Below are 19,999 nucleotides of genomic sequence, written 5' to 3'. Positions count from 1 at the left end.
GTCGTCTTCCTAATCTGGTCATCAGTAGCTTCAAGGAAAAATCTTGGCTTAACAAATCTGGGAAGGTGAATAACTTGGTTGGGTATTCTTATCTGTACTACCTCTTTAATGCTATCCTCCAGATCACAGCAATTTGGCATTGTCTTGTAAATGTTGAGCGTTTACATACCCTAACACCCAGCAATTCTACCTCTAGGTAAATATCTGACAGTAACTCTTAAAATGTGTACCAGGATACAAGATTGATCATGGAACCCTGGTCATAATGGTAAAAATCTAGAATTTATTTTAAAGATAAATAAATAAACAGAACAAAATAAAGTAAAGTAAGATTAGGCCCAAATAAGAGTATCTCATGAAGCATGGATCCTCATTAAGTTAATTCTATATACTCAACATTCTTTAAAACACATTTTTTTCTTCTTATTCTGAATCTCAGTTGCATCATGGCATAGAGCACTTGGAATCCCTAGAATACAGTGATTTATTTATTTACCACCTTTGTACATAATGTTTTTTTGGCCTGCTGTGCTCTTTCTGTAGTCGTTCCTTCTCATCCTCGAAGCCTCAGCCTAAGTGAGTATCCTTCCTCTGGGAAGGAGCAGTGGAGCATTTCTAAAGACCAAGATATAGACAGTTGCCTAGTCTGTTTATTCATGAGGCCAGCCCTCCTCGAGTAGTGATATGGTGATGTGATCATTGGCCCAGCACAGGTTAGCTGATACCTCAATCATGTGGTAGGTAGAACAGAATCATGAAATTATGATGAGCTTCCTGGTAGAGGGTACATGTTTTGTTAGAAAGCTGGAAATAAGGGTGATCAGGCATATGGGGAAAGTGTGAGCAAAGGCATGAAAGAGGGAAAGCATAAAATATATTCCAGGAAGAATGAGAGGTCCAGTGTCTGTCATGTAAGTATAGAAGTAGGAGGCTAGAGCCTGATAAGTCCAATGTATTGATCTAGGGCTAAAGTTTGAAAGGTCTTGAGTATCTTATTAAGGAACCTCTACCTTATACTGGAGACCATGTGAAATTGTTGAGTGACTATAGGCAGGGAGGAGATGATCAAAGCTCTTTTTAGGAGAACTATTTGACAATGGTGTATAGAAAAGATTGGATGAGAGACATTCAGAACCTGTACAAAGAGCCAGAATATACACATGGGGTGTGGGTGTTCAGAGTATTTTGGACACCAAGCCTTACTGAAAAGGCTGTTAATTTGTTTCTGAAACAATAAATGAAGCTTGGTCCAAAATGGGAAAAAAAAGTCATGAAGTCAAAAGCCATGAGGGTTATCAGTAAGTCAGAATGAAAGTCAATGCAAGATTCTGAGTGTTGCAAGTAGGACTCCTGCTTTTGTGTGATTATGAAGTAGGGAGCAATGTCAGAAAGCTCAACAGAACTATGAAGGGCCAGGTTGGAAACTGCATGAAGTTGACCTATTTGGAAGTGAGAGTAATGGTTTTACAGGAGATATAAAGAATATAAAGAGGAGTAGTGGCCATGGGCTGATGTTTTGCCTATGGGAGGTCAAATTATTCTGGATGATACCACTTTACCCCTTTCAAGTCTCCAATCTACACTATGCAGACTTCTTTTTCTTTTTCTTTTTTTTCGGGGAGGAGGGCTGTGCTGGGTCTTAGTTGCAGCATGCGGGATCTTCCTTGCCGCGTGCAGGATCTTTGTTACGGCATATGGGATCTTTAGTTGCGGCATGCATGCGGGATCTATCTCCTTGACCAGGGATCGAACCTGGGCTCCCTGCATTGCGAACGCAGAGTCTTAGCCACTGGACCACCAGGGAAGTCCCGACCATGCAAAGACTTCTGCACAGAGAAGTTAGGTAAATATCTAATAGCATGCTGGAGCTCTGATGGAATCAGCCACAAATTAGTATCAAAATAGCTGCATAACCAAGTTAGACCACTAAATTACTCTGGAAAAGTAGTCAGGCTTTTGAGTGCCTAACTTGCCTGAGTACCATCTTGGAGCTGTTGGCTCCTATAAAACATTAACATGACAAATGAGAGTTTTGATCATGCCAGATATAACAATATCCATTTGTTTAATTAAACATTTGAAGCTGCTCTTAGTGTGGCTCATTTTTTAAAATGTTAAAAATAAAATTAAACACGTAATTAAGCTGACAAAAGATAAAGACCCTGATGCTCCAAGTTGGAGGCAGTTAATTTATATGGATCTGGGTCCCTGAAGGCACCACAGTTTATTAAAGTTACCAAGGCAGGGATGTGATAAAATATTTTATGCAGTTTCTTAAAGACTAAATTGCTCTGATACTTTTAAAGTTCACAAGATGCAGTTAGTTAGGATGCCTTGTTAGCTAGCTATTGTTTCTCTTTTTGAAAGGGTCCAGAACTTGAAGCTGGGCCCTCCTTCCTTATTTCTTATGACTAAAAGCATTCATAGACTACCCATGGTTGGTCAAATAATCAGAAATTCACAGGTGGATAGATCCCAAGAGTTTATTATTATTAACAGTAATGAATTGAGAGGATCCATGCTCAGTGAACCAACACTGAATATGACTCAACTATACATCTCTTTCCACCTTCCCTACCTCTCTCCTTTTAATCTCCCTTCCTCCCTCCTTTTGTCCTTTTCCTGCCTTTTTCTTCCTTTCTTTTTTCCTTCCTTCCCACCACCCCTTCCTTGTTCCTCCTCTTCCTCCTCTCCTTTCTTCTCTCCTTCCCTCCCTCCCTCCTTCCCCTTGTCCCTTCCTGTACCATTTACTCCCTCTCTTCTTAGCACCTTATCAAAAATATGCTACTCATTAAATTATCTTTCAACTTTGGAGTTCATGACTTAATGGCATTTCCCTAGCTGAGTTAGAAATATCCTCTACAACAACTCTCCAAAGTTGACATTTGGTCTCCACTGGTATTCTTCTAGCCATGGCCACTCATTACCTTCCAAGGAAATGTCTTTGCTAAAGTAAAGTCAAATTTGTCTCCCTGAATTTCCTCATTGAGCCGATGATTCTCTCCTCATACTCTCTTCTTTGATATTTCCAACACAACCTTCTTTCTGAATCTAGAAATGCTCCTTACTGTCCTATACGTGTACCATGTCAATTTCTTCCTTCACCCCTTTGCTCTTGTTAGTACCCCTCCAGAAATTCTTTCCTCTGTCTAAAATTTTGAAGTATCATCTACCTTCCTCACTAATCTGACCCTCACTGAACTGTGTTAACATTTTTGGTTAGAAGCAACCTGATGTACATGACATTGACTGGGACATTTCAGGACTATTTATTACACATTGTTCCACTTAGGAGCTATTTTAAAGTATCATACTACTGATTGTTTATGGAAAGGCAAGAGTAATAAAGAGTCCTGAGAAGGCACTAACTACCACACAGTGGGGAGCTGAGAAAGCTTCATGTGCTGAGATCTCTAGTTGCTCGAAACTTATAGAATCCCTGGTCACATTCAGTTGAATAATCAAATGTGCAGGGGGAAGATGAAACCAGTGGAGTGTCTCACAGGTGAGTGGGGAACAGTGACTGGAGATAAAAGGTAGATGATATTCCAAATTTTAAGCAAGCAGACATAATTTTGGTTGGCCTATCAGTAGGTAACAGGTGACAAAATGAATTCCAGGAATGTAAAGTGACATTCCAGAAGTTATAACTTTACTAAGTAGCAGACTTGGACATGAATACAGAGCAACGCAGCCTAGAAAGATTACAAAGCAGGTCCTCAGAACCAGAGCTCTGGACCCCTGGCTTCTAGTAGCACTTTGGCTACACCTCTGTCACATCACAGTTTGTCTAAGATTATAATTGTTTGTGTGCCTCTTTGCCGCCTCCTTGGGCTAAAGAGCTCTCTGAAAGCAGAGTCTGGGCCTCATTCATTTAAAAAAAAAAATCATTTATTTATTTTGGCTGTGCCGGGTTCCACTGTGGCATGCATGCAGGATCTAGTTCCCTGACCAGGGATAGAACCCAGGCCCCCTGCATTGGGAATGCAGAGTTCTACCCACTGGGCCACCAGGAAAGTCCCCTCATTCATTTTTCATTGCATCAACACAAAAATCCTGGTCTCAGGCCACTGGGTGATAGTGACTTTAATGGATTGCCTCTGAGCACACTTGGGAGGTACGTTTCCATGTAATACTTGGTGCCTCAAAACTAAGGCAGCTGAGCTGGTGGTCTTCCTATAAGTGTTCAGGGCTTTATCCCACTACTCTAACCTGAGTTCCCTTCCTCTAGACTCCTAATTGGTCTCTCCACTGGTGTGCCTGCATTATCACTCCCACACCACTCCCACATCTAGGTGTAATTGATATGTTCCTAGAACTATTTCCTGAGTAACTTTATCCTCCTAAAACATATCCTTTGGCACCCTCACAGTCACACAACCTGTAAAATTCAGTATAAATCCTTCATTGCAGCTTTCAAGGTCCTACAAAATAGGATCCTAACCTACCTTCACAGTCTTATTTCCTACATCTCCACAAACTGGACCATATACTATTTCTCCAAACCATACCCACCCAACTTCCCCAGCTCTGTGCTTTTGCTCAGGCTGACCTACAGACCCACAATGTCCTATTATTCCCTTTTTATTGAAATACTTTTTATCTTTTAAGGCCCATATCAAATGCTACCCTCTCCATTAAACCTTTCCTGATTTCCAAAACAGGTGGGCTCTTCCTCCTCTAGACTCCTTTAAGGCTTTATTCTTCTTTTAGTAAACATCCTACATTTTGAATTAAATCACTGTTATAATGTGTGATTTTATTCATTCATTCATTCATTTACTCAATAGACACTTATTGAACATGAGTACCTGCTTTTTTGTCAAGCCCTTTACAAGTTGAACAAGATTGGGAAGTCACTGCAATTGAAGGGCTCAAAGTCCAGTGGAGGAGACAAGATATTTGTAAACATACATACACACAAAGTATAATGTGTTAGCCCTAAAAATATGTATGAACAGAATCCTATAGACGCAAAAGGGAAGAAACCAAGAACTTTACTTACTAGGAAGGTCAGAGAATCTATCATAGCTTAGGCAACATTTGAACTGTGACCAAGGAATGAGTAAGAGTTTGTCTAAATCAGAGAATGGTGGCTCAATAAAGTGGATTTTTTACCACGTTATAATCTTAATGAGAGGGGAAAGTGTTTTCTTCAACTCTTTATTCTCTTTCACTCTGCCTTGCACATAATCAACGTTCAAATAAATATTTGTTGAATGAATAAATGAAAGACTGTGTGAAAGAATTCTTTCTCCAGAAACCAGCATGATAAGGCACACACTGTAATAGTTCAGAGAATTACCCTGAATGAATGCTTACTGTGAGAGGACCAATCTATCAGTTGCAGAGGGGCCACGTTAAAAATGCAGACATGGGGCTTCCCTGGTGGCGCAGTGGTTGAGAATCTGTCTGCCAATGCAGGGGACACGGGTTCGAGCCCTGGTCTGGGAAGATCCCACATGCCGCGGAGCGACTGGGCCCATGAGCCACAATTACTGAGCCTGCACGTCTGGAGCCTGTGCTCCGCAACAAGAGAGGCCGCGATAGTGAGAGGCCCGCGCACCACGATGGAGAGTGGCCCCCACTTGCCGCAACTAGAGAAAGCCCTCGCACAGAAATGAAGACCCAACACAAGCCATAAATAAATAAATAAATAAAATTTAAATAAATAAATAAAAATTAAAGAAAAAAAAATGCAGACATGATAAATTATAACGATACATAAATATTTATCTTCTTTTGGGTCATCTCCTGAGGAAAATTTCTAGAAATGGACTTCCTGAGAATTGATAAATATTACTGAATTACTTTCCAAAAGGGTGTATCAAGCAAAAGAACAAAGGAACTCATAGTTATTGATTGCCTATTATGTGTCAGTTGCTGTGCTATCAATTTTTTGTGTATCATCTCACTGAAGTCTCACAACAATATCGAGGACTAATTATTTCTATTTTACAGAGGAGAAAACCAAAATTCAGACAGGATAGGGGACCTGCATTAGATCTCATAAGTAGTAAATGAAAGAGTCATGACTCAAATTCATATCAAACATTTCAAAGCCCAAATTCTGTCTACTACTATACACAGTTCAAAGAATAAGCTTATTAAATTGGTTTGGCTGGAATGGTAGATCTGCTTGGGCATTCATGGGAGATCAATTTGAAGGAAGCTCAGCTGAACAAAAATATGAATGCTAAGTTGAAGGATTTATTTTTGTTCTCACAATCAAGAATGAGTAAACGTCACCCTTGATTCTTTACAAATATGAAGCATTCATTCATTTGCTCATTTATTCATGTATCAAACATTTATTGAGAATAACTATAATGTCATGCGACTCATATATACTCTGGAATTTATACATGCAAATATGTGATGTTCCTTTTAAAGTATCTCCAGAAATATTTGGCAGATGTTTAGAAGGGAATGCCAAATGCTGGAGAGAGTAATTTTCAGGGACATCATGAAAAAGTGAGGTATGTCATAAAGATAATCATCATCATTATAGTTTGTTATGATACTTGTTAATATAGTAACTAACATTTATTGGTTGCATTCAATGTATTGACCATAGTGCCAAGTGCTTAACATATATTATCTCAATTTTCATAATCCTCTGAGAATGTTATTATTATCTCTGTTGCCCAAGTGAGAAAAGAACGAGGCTCAGATAGGTTGAGTAACTACCCAAGATCAAATAGCCAGTAAGATTGTACTTGTTGACTAGATGAGTAATTTTATCTTCATTTTACAGATAGGAAAATGAGGCTCAGAGGTGTAAAAATTGAAATTTTCTCAAGGCCACACAATAAGTTAGTAGTTTTCAGGTGGCTCTTTCTCAAGAAGCAGAATCCTGGGAGGGACTGTTAACTGATGTCAGCTAAGTCAGCATTTTTCAATCTTTAATCCACATGTAGATTACCTGGAGAGCTTATTTAAATGCAGATTCTGGGGCTTCCCTGGTGGCGCAGTGGTTGAGAATCTGCCTGCCAATGCAGGGGACACGGGTTCGAGCCCTGGTCTGGGAAGATCCCACATGCCGCGGAGCAACTAGGCCCGTGAGCCACAACTACTGAGCCTGCGCGTCTGGAGCCTGTGCTCCGCAAAAAGAGAGGCCATGATACTGAGAGGCCCGCACACCGCGATGAAGAGTGGCCCCCGCTTGCCGCAGCTAGAGAAAGCCCTCGCACAGAAACGAAGACCCAACACAGCCAAAAAAAAAAAAAAAAAAAATTAAAAAAAAAATGCAGATTCTGTTTCAGTAGTTTGGTGGTGAGACCTGAGATACTGCATTTCCAACAGGATTCAGGGTGATGGCAATGCTACTGGTTTATGAACCACACTCTGAGTATCAAGGAACTAAACATATTGAGTTTACTGCATACCAGGATCTCTTCTATGAATTTATCATGTATTAATTCATTGAATTACCACAGTGACCCTATGAAGTAAGTACTATTTTTACCTTCATTTTAAAATCAAGGAAATCTAAGAAGCACGAGAGAGGCTGAGTATCTTGCCAAATGAATCAGTGGTGGAATCAGGTTAACAATTTAGGCAGTCTGACTCTAGAACCCATCTATGCTCATGAATATTATGTGTTACTGTCATATGAGAGCAAAAGTTAAAGACACATTTTGTAATAGTTCAGTGTCAATAAGAGGCCTAGTGTAGGGGAATTTTACAGGTGTTGGTCATGATGAGAAAAAAGCAATATGATATAACTCAGCATAGAGCATGGAAGAAACAGAACTTGAATCCAGGTAAATCTGGTTGTAAAATCCATTATCTCTTGATGATGCTAGGAACAGACTTCACACTATACTCATCAAGGATCCACTGAATGCCTACAATGTACCAGACACTAAGGACATAATGGTGAGCAAGACCAGCAATGGCCCCTGCTTTCATGGAATGTGTATTATGGTCAGAAGCAAAATATACAATAATAACAAATATTGAGTGTTTACTATATGCTAGATCCTGTTCTAAGCACTTTATGTTTAATCATCATAACAGCCCTGTAAAATAGGTACTAGGACTGATGAAGAAACTCAGGCATAGAGAAGTAAGTAACTGCCCTTGGGCCACAGTTAAATAGCAGAACTAGGAATTAAATCCAGGCAGTCTGACTTCAGAATCTGTATTTATTACCACTATGTTCTAGGCCTCTATAAATAGATGAATATAGAGTGTGATAAGAGCTAGGATGGAACTAAACAAGATGCTAAGGTAGAGGAAAATAGGAGACCTACTTTAGATACAGGGGACTGAGAATGCCTTTCGGAGGAATAGGACATTTTACCTGAGGCCTGAAAGATGAGAAGAAGCTTGTCATAGAGAGAGTCAGAAGAGCATTATGCCTAAAGGGAACAGAATTTGCAAAGGCCCGGGGATGGGAAAGAACGCAGAACATTTGAGTAATTGAAATAAACCAGTATGCAAGAAAAAGAAAAAAAAAAATAAAGATGAGATTAGCCTGGAGAGGTAGGCAGAATTCAGATTATACAGAGCCTTGAAGATCATGAAAAGGAGTTTGGATTTTGTTCTAAATATAATAGGAAGCCATGAGAGGGTTTTAAACAAGGGATTAAAATGATTGTGTCTATCTTGAAAAAGAGAATTCTGGTTGCTAGGTGGATCATAGATCAGAGAGTTCATGACAAGAAACAAAAAAGATCATTTAGTAGCCTAGGGGAGAGATGACAGTGGCTTGGATCAGGTTGGCGGCAAGAGTTGAAAAAAAGTAATAATGATAGAATTAACTAGGAAGAACAATGTGAAAAAGAGGTACAGGACAACTCTTATAGAGGGAGCCAGTGATCTGAAGTATGTGGTCAGAAAATAGAGATGCTAGTCAAGAGACTCTGGCTGAAGATGGCCAATATGCAGCTGATTTCTCCATGGGAATATCAGGTGCCTCATGGGAGAGAGGGAATACCATACAATTATCAAAACTGGTTCATATCCTGCTTCAAGCTTCAAGCAGTTAACATCCAAATCAATTTTAATACTGTAGAACCAGAATGTTTCTTGTAGTTCTGCAGAGGGGAAACACAATCTACAAGTTTCTGTATGCTTATTGTGAATAGTTGAGATAGGCTAGGATAGAGAAAGGATATAAAACATTCCATACAAATATAATATAACTTTAAAAGTCTCATTTCTTTATCTTCACAAATCATCAACTAATGTTGGTTAAAGAGATTAATTTGAAGCAAAGAGGAGCTACAATGTACCATCACATCTGAAAAGCCAAAAAATTATATTTTCACCTCATTTCAATGGGGGCACCACGGAATTATCTGAAAACACTCCTTTAAAAACTCCTCTCCTTGGAGTTATTTTAGATTTGGGTTTAAAACTTTGCTCTGCCACAGATTTTCTGGGCAAGTCAATTTATCTCTCTGAGCCTCAATTTTGCCATCTGCAAACCGTGACCTAAAAGCCCTATTGGCAAGTGGTTGTAATAATAAAAACTAGTGTATTCCAAGTGCCAGGCATATAGCGGATACTCAACAAATGATGAGAAGGAAACGTATTATTCTGTAAGTACTAGTACTGATTCTGGCCCATTGTAATCACGGGAGCTCAGGTATCTCTGATGACCTCATCTATAGGAACCTGAGGGGTTGATCTTTCAAACCTAAGAAAATCTCAAGAAACTTTGAAAACCATAAGTGTAGTCAGCCCTGACTTGAACTAAATTCATTCAACAATCAATTAACATAAATTAATTCTTTTATTTGTTTCTGTGTTCCAAAGGATCTTAGACTAAAGGTTGAGAAATAATCTTTCAATTACCTTCTAATGATTATATTGTATTGTTTGCATTTTATGGTAACCAGCCTTCAAAATGGCTCCTAATGATCCTCAAGCTACATTGCACCAGAGCGAGTATGTATGATAACACTGTTGAGATAAGGTTATAAAAGACGCTACAGGTTCTATCTTGGTTCTCTCTCTCTCTCTCCATTGGATTCTTCACCCTGGGTGAAGCCAACTGCCATGTCATGAGAACTTCTTTGGAGAGGCTTATGTACCATGTGGCGAGGAACTGAAGCCTTCAGCCAATAGCCATGCAAATGAGCTTTGGAAGTGGATCTTCCAGGATCAGCCAGGTTTTCAGATGACTGCAACCTTGGCTGATAGCTTGACTGAAACCTCATGAGAGACCCTGAACTAAAACAATCCTACTAAGCCACTCCCAGATTCCTGACTCTCAGAAAATGTGAGCGATAATAAAGTTATAAGCGAATATGTTTTAGAGTAATTTGTCACACAGCAGTATATAGCTAATACACTATTTTGTTACTCAAGTCTAAGGAAAATTGTCATTTACATTTAATAACCTTTTCTCAGCACTTTGACTTAACTCTTGTATTAGTATCTGGGGTTCAGTTTCTCATCTATTGTCTACTCTAGGCATGATTGTGGTCAGGATGAACCCAAATGTCAGGATAGGCAACTGTTACCCTGATGGTTTGAGTAAAAGGAAATATGTGATCTGGAAGTCCATGGCCAGGCTGGAGTCAAAAGACTGATTTCAGATTGTTGAAGCTGCTGCGGTAGGAAACAAGAATCAGAGACTCAGCCTAGGGCCTGACACTTAGCAGGTACTCAAATATCCGTTGATAGAGATTCCTCACACTTGAGCCAAGTCAACCCATCCATAAGTAGATGGATTTGTCTCTCTTACAAAGGGCATGCTTCCAGATCCAGACTGCAACAACTGTGCCATGTACTTATAGGTATCCAGTGGCTATGAGAAGACCAGGAATCTGTGTGTGTGTGTGTGTGTGTGTGTGTGTGTTTGCACATGCAAAAGTGCATGAAGTTATGCTTACATGTGTGTGGCTCTACCAAAACTAAGATTTATTTCCAATTTTTCTTTTAAATTCAGCACAGTTACCATGTTGAGAACTGATCTACTTTGTCAAATGAAGAGCAGCTTATCATGTGGCCATTTACCTGACTCTGGGCACATTCTCCTTCATCCTGGAACTGTCATCGCAGATGGCAGAGGCAATACCCCGTGTGGCTACAGTTTGAGAAAAGTTAGGGTATAACCATAGTATAGGAAAGAGGCCGCTGGTGAACTCCTCCTTTGCAGGGCAGGCCAAGTTTGACAGGTCAACTAGGGAGATCATGTTTGCAGCAAAGATCCCAGACCATACCCAGAAATGGGCATTGTTGACACTGCCAACTCATCATTTGTGAGTTCCCTGTCACAGTGACTTATCTGTTTAATGTCCCATGTGGAACTGAGAAGATGACCCCCTCGGTCTTACTTCATCTACCTACTGATGGAGACCCACTTCCCTATTTTCCTAGATTTTGGTATCTAGGAGTATGGTGTGTGTAATGGTTAAGAGACTGGACCCTGGAAGTCCGACTGTATGACTTCAAATCCTGGCTTTTCCACCTAATATCAGGGAAACTCAGGAAAGCCCTTCTTCAACTCCCTAAGCTTTATTTTCCTGAACTGTAGAATGGGATAAAAATAGCTCCTATCTCAAAGGATTGTCGGAAAAATTAATTAATGCATATAAAAATCTTCAAACAGTGTGCCTTGCACACTGTAAATATTCCGTATTTCTTAGCTATTTTTATCATTATTAGTACTATGAAGCAGCTTGGTGTAGAAGAAAGAACTTGGATTTTAGGGTTGGATGCACTTTTTGGGTGACCTTGACAAGTTACTCAGCCTCTTTGAAACTCTATTTCTTCATCTGGAAAAAGAGAAGATATTATCTACACTGGAGGGTTATTTTAAGGATTAAATAAGATCATACATGCATAAGATCTGAGACATAGTAGGTAAAAATAAATTATATTTCTTTTCTCCTTCTTTAGCTAGGTTATAAGTGCTAACTCAGAAATCTGATATTTATGGGAAAATGGCATCCATTATCCTTAAAAAATGTATGTGAAGAAGAGTGCACTGTTGTACGGAAAGGGGAGTGGTTCTGTATTTAGCATCAGATGGGCAAAAGCATTTAAGTTCATGGTTGGATGCTTTTGAGTTTCTATGAAAACAAAATCCAGCAGATATAATTAAGTATGCAGCATTCGGAATGGAAGCAGGCACTCCTCTTCATTGTGTGGGCAATAAAACCTGGAGGAAAAAACAATCAATATGTTGGTTCAATTAAGTTTTCAGCTACCAATAACTAATTTCAGTCCTCATGGTTTTTCTAGGGTCTAAAATATATTGCTTATTCTTCTTAAAATATTAATATAGCCCTGAATTATTTATTGAGCCAAGAAACACTGTACTCTTTTAACATGGAAGAGAATGGAAGGTTATTTCATGTCAGCACCATAGAAGACAATAATAAATCTGAAATGTAAATAATACCTCTGAGAATAGAGCCTGGTTGAAGGCCAAAACAGGTAATTTCCAGACTTTCTTTTGTGATAAAGAAGTTGGAAAGCCATGGAAAAATGCTGTTTGGGCTTCTGATTCTTTTAGGGTCGGCAGCATCTTGTGGGTTGTTTATATCATTTGAGAATGTTTTGATCATTTATAATAATACTATTTAATTTCATGTCATTAAAAGAACCTACTATAATAATAGCAATAGCTATCATTTATTGAGATTTTATTATGTCCTGGGCACTATGCTAAGTGTTTATATACCTTACCTCATCTATACTCTTAACTCTGTAAAGCAGGTACTGTTACTGTCCCTATTTTACAGGAGAAGAAACTGAGATCCAGAGACGTTAAGTGTTTTGAATCCCTGGCCTCTGACTCCAGAGCTCTTTTCTTGATGAAACAACTTACCACTTTTACTCAAAGACAGCATTAATCCCTCCTGCCTCTCTCGTTCAACAGCAGAATGCCTTGTGCTTCTACTTTACTCTGCCTGGCATTGTAGATGTTTGTTTATGTTGGTATTTTCCACTATTGCAATGGAAAGAGCACGGTCTTTGAAATTAAACAGAGCTGGGCTTGCTTTCCACATCTTCCCCTTACTAGCAATGTTACCTTGGATTACTTAGTGCTCAAAATAAATCTCCAAGGTGGGAACTATTTTATCTCAGTTTATCACTCAGTAATCTGGGGCTTAGAGGGGTTAAGTACCTTGACCAAGGTCTTACTGCAAGTATGTGGAGGAGCTGCATTCGAACCCAGGTCTGTCAAAATACTCCAGATCTCATGCTTTTAGTAATTTGTCTTATCTACATGATTGCAAATATTTGGAGTAGCAATTTGGTGACTGGGAGATCATCTAGAAGCCCCCTAATTTTGCAGATGGAAACCAAGGCCCAGAAAAAGGGAGACGGTGCTCAGGACACATGCCGAAAGTGTGTACTATGAGTTCTGTTTTGCTTTGGAATATATATGCCTAGTCTTTGAAAATTCACTACTTCTCTATGTAACTTCAGTTTCAATCAGATAGATTAAAGGAAAACTAAAATTTATAGAGATATTACTGTGTGCTTAACTTGATATATTACATAAATCATATAATACTTATAGCAGCCTCATTGTTTGGGTATTATTATCTCCATTTTACAGATGAGGAGATTGAGAAAAGGGGGGTTAGTACCCCTGGGTTCTGCTAAGCAGTGGTTTGAAATATTCCTGTTGAGAAGGGCTCTGCTCCCTCTCTTGATAGAAAGGCTACTCACTCTGCTAGGTAGTGGTATAAAGGAAGCTATTGTGGAGTGATGCACATGGAGAAGTTCTCTCTTCCTTTTGGTCTCATTGGAATTACTTTTATTTGGGGTGACCTTGAGTTTCTTTTCATCATTAAGGGAGATATACTGTATGTTTAAATACTGCATTATTAATAATATTTGCCTGGGTGCAGAGTCGTGATCAATTTTTCATGTACATCATTCTTCATGCAGCACTAGTTGAATTTCAAGTAGATCCTTACCTTCACCTCTCCTCCCTCAGTGACAATCTCCAACAAGGAGGATGGCAGGCCTGAGACTCCTTATCCACAGGAGAGATCAGAAATGCTTCCCTAGGTCAGCCCAAGATTCTTCGTTGATAAGGGCACCATGAGGCAGCTGTGAGGATGTGGTAGGTGTCTTCTTGAAGCTGAACCTTGTACCAGAGGATGCAGGGGTCAAACTCCTGAACCTCCCATAATATTCTGTGACTCCATTGTCTTATCCAAGTCACCTCCATCCCTTCTTCCCCACCTCCCCCCTTTCATCTGTCCTACTTCAAGCATTCATTGAGCATCTATAATATACCAGGCACTGTACCAGAGGCCGGGGATGGGGACAGAAAAAATTAAAATTTCTAGTTTTCAATGGACCTCCCCATCCTGACTGGGAGGCAGACACAGAGCAGTGTGATTGACACTATGATCTAGAGAGGTACAGGGAATTATTTTTTTTTTAAGTTTCTAGGTAGGGTCCAAGTTTCTTTCTGCCCTGAATTATATTTATTTTGTAACCCCCATGTGAGTGAAATTTTACACTCGTTTCCCCAGAGAGCTTCTTGGCATGTGGCCAGATCAGTGTATTGCTCATCTTCCAAATCTCCAGGGAATATTTGAAATAGGGGACAGGTGTGCTTACCCCCAAGTCTCGCTAATAAATCTAGTTAACAAAAACAGCATTAATTTGGTGATTTGTACATGAAACTTTATACTCCCTCCTCCCATGCTTGCCAAATACCTCTTCTTCTAAGGACCCAGCCTTAGAAATGTGTGGGAAGCAGCTCTAGGTGGACCTTCCATGCTAATCTTATTAGCCTTTCTGATGCTCTTGATGCAATCCATGGGATTATCTTCCTTCCCATTCTCCTGTTAATCTGTCCCAGGTCTTGGAAGCTGATTGACTTACTGGGCTTGACCAGAGGCCCTTCAAGAAGAGAAATTGGTTCTGATTCATCTCTGAAACCCCAGGTCCACCCAGCACAGTGACTAACACAGAGCAGACACTCAAGAGGATGTTTGAGGCAGGAAGGGAAGGGAGAAAGAAGAAAAGAATGGAAGGGAAGGGTAAATAAAGATGGGGAGAGAAGGGAAGAAGAATAAAGGAAGGCAATGTTCCCATTTCATTACCTACTCCACCAAGACAAGGAAGGTTTTTGTCATTCAGTGGTGGTAGCATAGTGGTTAAGAGGGAGAGTCTGAAGTAACCCAGATAGATAGGGTGCTGTCCACCACATACTAAACCTCCTTGAACTTTAGCCCTTTTTTTTTACGTGGGAATAATAGTACCTACTTCTTAAACTTATTATAAAAGTTAAACAAACTAATGTATATAAAATACTTGGTGTAATCTGCCACGTAGTAAGTGTTCAATTAATGTTACACTTTATTAGTATTTATTAGGTTTTTTTTTAGTCTCATTGTCTCTTTCCCTCCTGTATTTTTCCTACTTTTTACCTTCACCGTGAGCAGGAAATTCCTTCCTCAGAAAGCATTATCTCTTAAACCCAGCATTTCTCAAAGTGTTCTGCAAAACAGATGTTAATAGGTGTTATATAAAGGAAGGATTCATATTTAAATAAATTTGAGAATCCTGGATTAAAAATAAATTAGCCAGATTCTTTACAGCAGGACTTTTTATAAGATTGGAATGTGCTATTACACATAGTAAATCTTTAGAGCGGGCCAGCACATACAGCATTCCCACAGTTATTTGACTATAGATGCTCTCTCCCTCGTTTCTTCCCAGACTATCTTCTGGAATTAGTGTTCTTAAGGACTTATTTGCCCAACACTGCCTTAAAGAATTACCACACTGTTTTTTCTGTCCCTGTCAGAGGACAGGAGTCAGTTCCATAGATTATTTGTTTACTTACTGAAGCACTCCATTAACAATTTTTTTAACTATCAATGGGAAAGGACAAAAATTTCCCTGAGCCTCCTAGGCTTTCTTCATGTGTATATATTTTTTAAAAAGGAGTTAAAATTTTTATTTTCATCCAGCTATTCATTTAACAAATATTTCTGAGAATCTATGTGTTGGGCTGCTCCCCACAGGCCTACAAGGCCTGTGCTTGCCCAGCTTCAAGATGGAAGAAAGAGCCCAGAGTCAGCAAGAGAGACATCAGTGGTTTAGTGGATGGGGGAGCTTACACATCTGAAGCAAGGTAGTAGAGCCACACCCCACCGTGTGTGTTGGATGGTGGGCAGGACATGGTGGCAGTCTTCGCTCCTGGTGGGAGGAAGGGGAGATTGCCAGTTATAGGGGGAGTTATGTCGGGTTGGCTCACTAGTTACCAGGGAAACCAGCAGAAGGGCAGGCCCCTCACCAGCCCTTTGATAAGAACGATCACTAGCTGGGGCCTAGGGCAAGTATGTAGGAAGGTCAGTCATGTGAGTAGGGCGTAGGTAAAGCCGGCACTGGTCGAGCAGGGGATTACAGAGAGCAAGGGAGCAACCATCTTGAGTGGCCTGACTATGCATTATGTTTGCCACTCATAGTGCTGAGCGTTGCTGGAGCGTAGGACTGATACAGAAAAAGGCAATCAGACTTTCAGTTGCAAGTAGAGTGATTAAGAATCTACAAGGGAATATGGGAGCTCATCAGAAAAGCATTTAATACAGCCCGGAGGAGTCAGAGAAGGGTGCCTGGAGGAAAAATCCTGATAGGATCTCAGAGATCAGTAGGATTTAGCCAAATGAAGGTGAGTAATTGGGGAGAATGAGTCTATAGGAAAGAGGGAACATCATGTGCAGAGAAGTAAGAGACACATGTTGAAAGAAGTTCAGTGAGCTGAAAGATCAAAATGAAAATAGCACATGCTTATTGTAGCAAATTTAGAAAGTACTGAAAAGTACACATGACTCAGGAAAATCCCCTCTGATTTCTCCTCTTAAAGAGAACTCTTAAAATTTTATCCTATTTCCCGTTAGTCTTCTTTCTATGCATTTTCCCTTTACATAGTGTAGCATAGACTATATGAATATATACATCTGTTTACTCTTAATAGTTCATTGTGAGTCTATATGCAATTTGTGAAAGACTGCTTTGAAGCTTCACTTTCAATCACTGATTATGATATATCTGTGCAGTTAAGACCTGTAGTGACCCTTCAGCTTCAGCTATAATGGAGCAACAACAGTGCTCCAAACAGTACCCAGATGTTTTCCTTGATCACCTCTCTGGTGACAAGACTCCATGGTTAAGCCACAGGCTGGACATATTTTATAACAACCTGCACACCCCTAGGGTGTGCAAGGCCCCAGGTACATATTTTTGGTGGGGCTCCTGTCTATAGAAATGATTTGATTAAAAATTATAAAATTCATGGACCCATGTGAAGAATGTCAATTTAGATGAAGATTTAGAGCAACAGTTAGGGAAGAGATATGTTTGGTTACTGTTCAGTCAGTGCATGTGAAGCATCCAGACACCATCTTTTCATGTTCTTTATTGCCAAATACATGGTTCCTGGTTAATTTCATATTTCCCATCTGGAGAAAAAGGTAGCAACATTGATATTACTCATGATGCATGGCTCTTTGGAACATGTTTGTATCAAAACAATATAGATCGCCTTGCCTCTGCAGTTTCCTAATACCATTTATTTAATGCTGGCTATATTATTACTCATGGCACCTCATCATTCATGGTGTTGTTACAGAAAAAAAATATTCATGACACTTTTTAAAGAATGGTAAAGCAGAGTTTATTCAGAGGGGTTACTGCAATGGGGTTTTGTAGGGGAGAGAGATCAGACTCAACTCCAGAAACAATAAGGAAAAATGAAAATTTATAACCAAGGAGCAAGAGAGGGTGGTGGTCAGTAGATAGAAAAATACAAATTACTAAGAGGAGACATCAGAGAAGAGGGGAGATTCTGGTTAAACCAGCTGAACAGGATTCTTACTGAAGACAGGCCAGGGTGATTAGATGTTGCCTGGGGGATAATGGAGGATGAAGAACCTGATTAGGTATTGAGGGTGAGCATATTATCATGGATGGGGATTCTGGCTAAACTGACTTAGCAGGATTCTGGCTAAAATTGAATAATGTGGAGATGAACATGGAAGCCCAAAAGTCAGGGCCTAGTTGAGAGAAGAGAATTCAGAGGAGCCTGAGTAGAGTTTGATCAAGGAGAGAATCTTTGTTGTGTCTCCCACAAATACTGGTTTCTAATAACTCTTTCAAAGGGTTTTTATGATGCTGTGTTGATGATGAACACAAATGCAGGACTCATTCCAAATGTGCAGGAAAATGTGAATGGTAATTCTTGGTCTGGTTATGTTAAATGTACCATCCAGAACCGTATAGCATAAACATGGATCAACATATTTTCCAACCGTGTCTTTTCTTAATCTCTTTAGCTTTAGGCCATAATCACCGTATCCCTAGCATATGTGCTCTTTTGATGTTGGCTACACAATGTTAAGTGCCTTCCATATACCACCATCAGTAGGAAGAATAAGCAAGGGACCCATATGTGAAGAGAGAAGAACATACCCATTCACACAAGGAAATTTTGTGCTCATATGGCACACCTTAAGACAGACCTAGGAGAGCACAACATTCACACATTAATTGAAAACAATCAGGAGAACTTGTGGGAAATGCAGAACAACCACTTCAAAAGACTTCACAGAAGATAGGCATGAGATAGGTACAGCCATTTCTAGAGAACAGCCTGGCTCTGCTGTCCAGGAGGAGACACAGGGTAAAGGATGCCTGCTGCCACCCATGCTGTCTTCAGTTGCTCTGACTCCAGAGACAGCACCATGGTTGGAACATAGACAGGCAAGAGCCAATGCCTGGGCCCATACACATTGCTCAAGCCCAGAGGTCGGTGACGGACCATGAACCATCAGTAACCTAGATCCCTGGACTTGTCCTATAGCCAACATAAGTGGGAGTCACCCCAAATCATCATGTTAGCATTATCCTGGTGGTCTAATATTGCATAATCCTGTAAAAGAAATATCACACCAGCTGACAGAAGTGATCTGCTCTCCCAGCCATCCTCCTGGAACTGGGACCTAGACACGGGCCATAGAGCAACCCCATAACCATGAGTCCTGGAGCTCCGCAGATCATCTGCCTGTTTCTACATGTGAGGAACAGGGGGTAGAGGGTTTGAGAGCACCCTGAGGGTGAGAAAGGGGAACCTGGGTACCCTGCCCAATTGTCACTGCTATCCCTGGTTGATCTTAGGCACTAGAGAACTTAGAAAATTTCAAGATAGGCACTTCTGGTGACCAGGACCCAGAGGAACCAAGTCTTGGTTCAGGATATTTTGCTTCTCTTCCATAGCCAGCCCAGGCACTGGAGAGGGACTTAGACAACTTTCAAAATTGTGAGACCAGAAACAGTGGTCCCACTTAGCAGGGTCAGAAGGCATTACTGAGCCTAGTCTAGAAGTTTCAGTTCTGGCTTAGTGAAAAGTTCCAAAGAAATGATTCCTATCTCACCCTCAAAAGTATATTTACAATAGGTAGGTTAGGTGTTGAGGGGAGCTGAGTGCATTTACTTCAGAGAAACATGTAATTTCCATTGTCCTGAAAGAAATAGAAAATAGCCAAATTCCAGAAATCACCATGTAAACACCCCAGTGACATGCTCCTAACTTCACAGGGGACAGATAATAATAGTAATAATGACAGCGGTAACAACAGTAATAAGTATAAAATTACAGTTTATTGAATACCTGCTATATTCCAGGAACCATGCTAGGTGCTTCATGCATATGTTACCTTTAATCCTGCTATAACCCTACAAAGTAGATATCGCCTCCATTTGATAATATGAAGAAAATAAGGTTCAGGGAAGTGAGGTGATTTACCCAAGGTCACTCAGCTGAGGAGTGGCAAAGCCAGACCCACACAATTTTATAGCCCATGTTCTTTGCATTACCTCTTACTGCCTTTTCTAAGTTGATTAGCAAGTGCCCCTTGAGAGCGCAGAAAAATAGCCCTGTTTGGGACACAAACTCAGGGTGGTGCACAGCGGCACCTACAGGACCTAAGACTTCTCCCTGCCAGCCCAAGACCTGGCTAGGGTGCTTTGTCACTACCTCCCCACCCCACTCACCTGCCCT

General features: G+C 40.2%; 1 protein-coding gene and 1 non-coding gene across 2 annotated transcripts in view; one reads left to right on the top strand and one right to left on the bottom strand.

Annotated features, from left to right (window-relative positions):
- AGBL4 (AGBL carboxypeptidase 4) overlaps positions 1-19,999 on the top strand; it is a 1,261,847-nt gene that overhangs the window by 620,192 nt on the left and 621,656 nt on the right. The gene's annotated exons all lie outside the window — the stretch shown is intronic.
- Positions 1,732-1,804, bottom strand: TRNAA-CGC (transfer RNA alanine (anticodon CGC)). Its single transcript has one exon. It is a non-coding gene; the product is annotated as a tRNA-Ala (tRNA).

Source organism: Eschrichtius robustus, chromosome 3 (assembly GCF_028021215.1).
Source record: "Eschrichtius robustus isolate mEscRob2 chromosome 3, mEscRob2.pri, whole genome shotgun sequence".
Taxonomy (NCBI): Eukaryota; Metazoa; Chordata; class Mammalia; order Artiodactyla; family Eschrichtiidae; genus Eschrichtius; species Eschrichtius robustus.
This window is presented reverse-complemented; position numbering and strand designations above follow the sequence as displayed.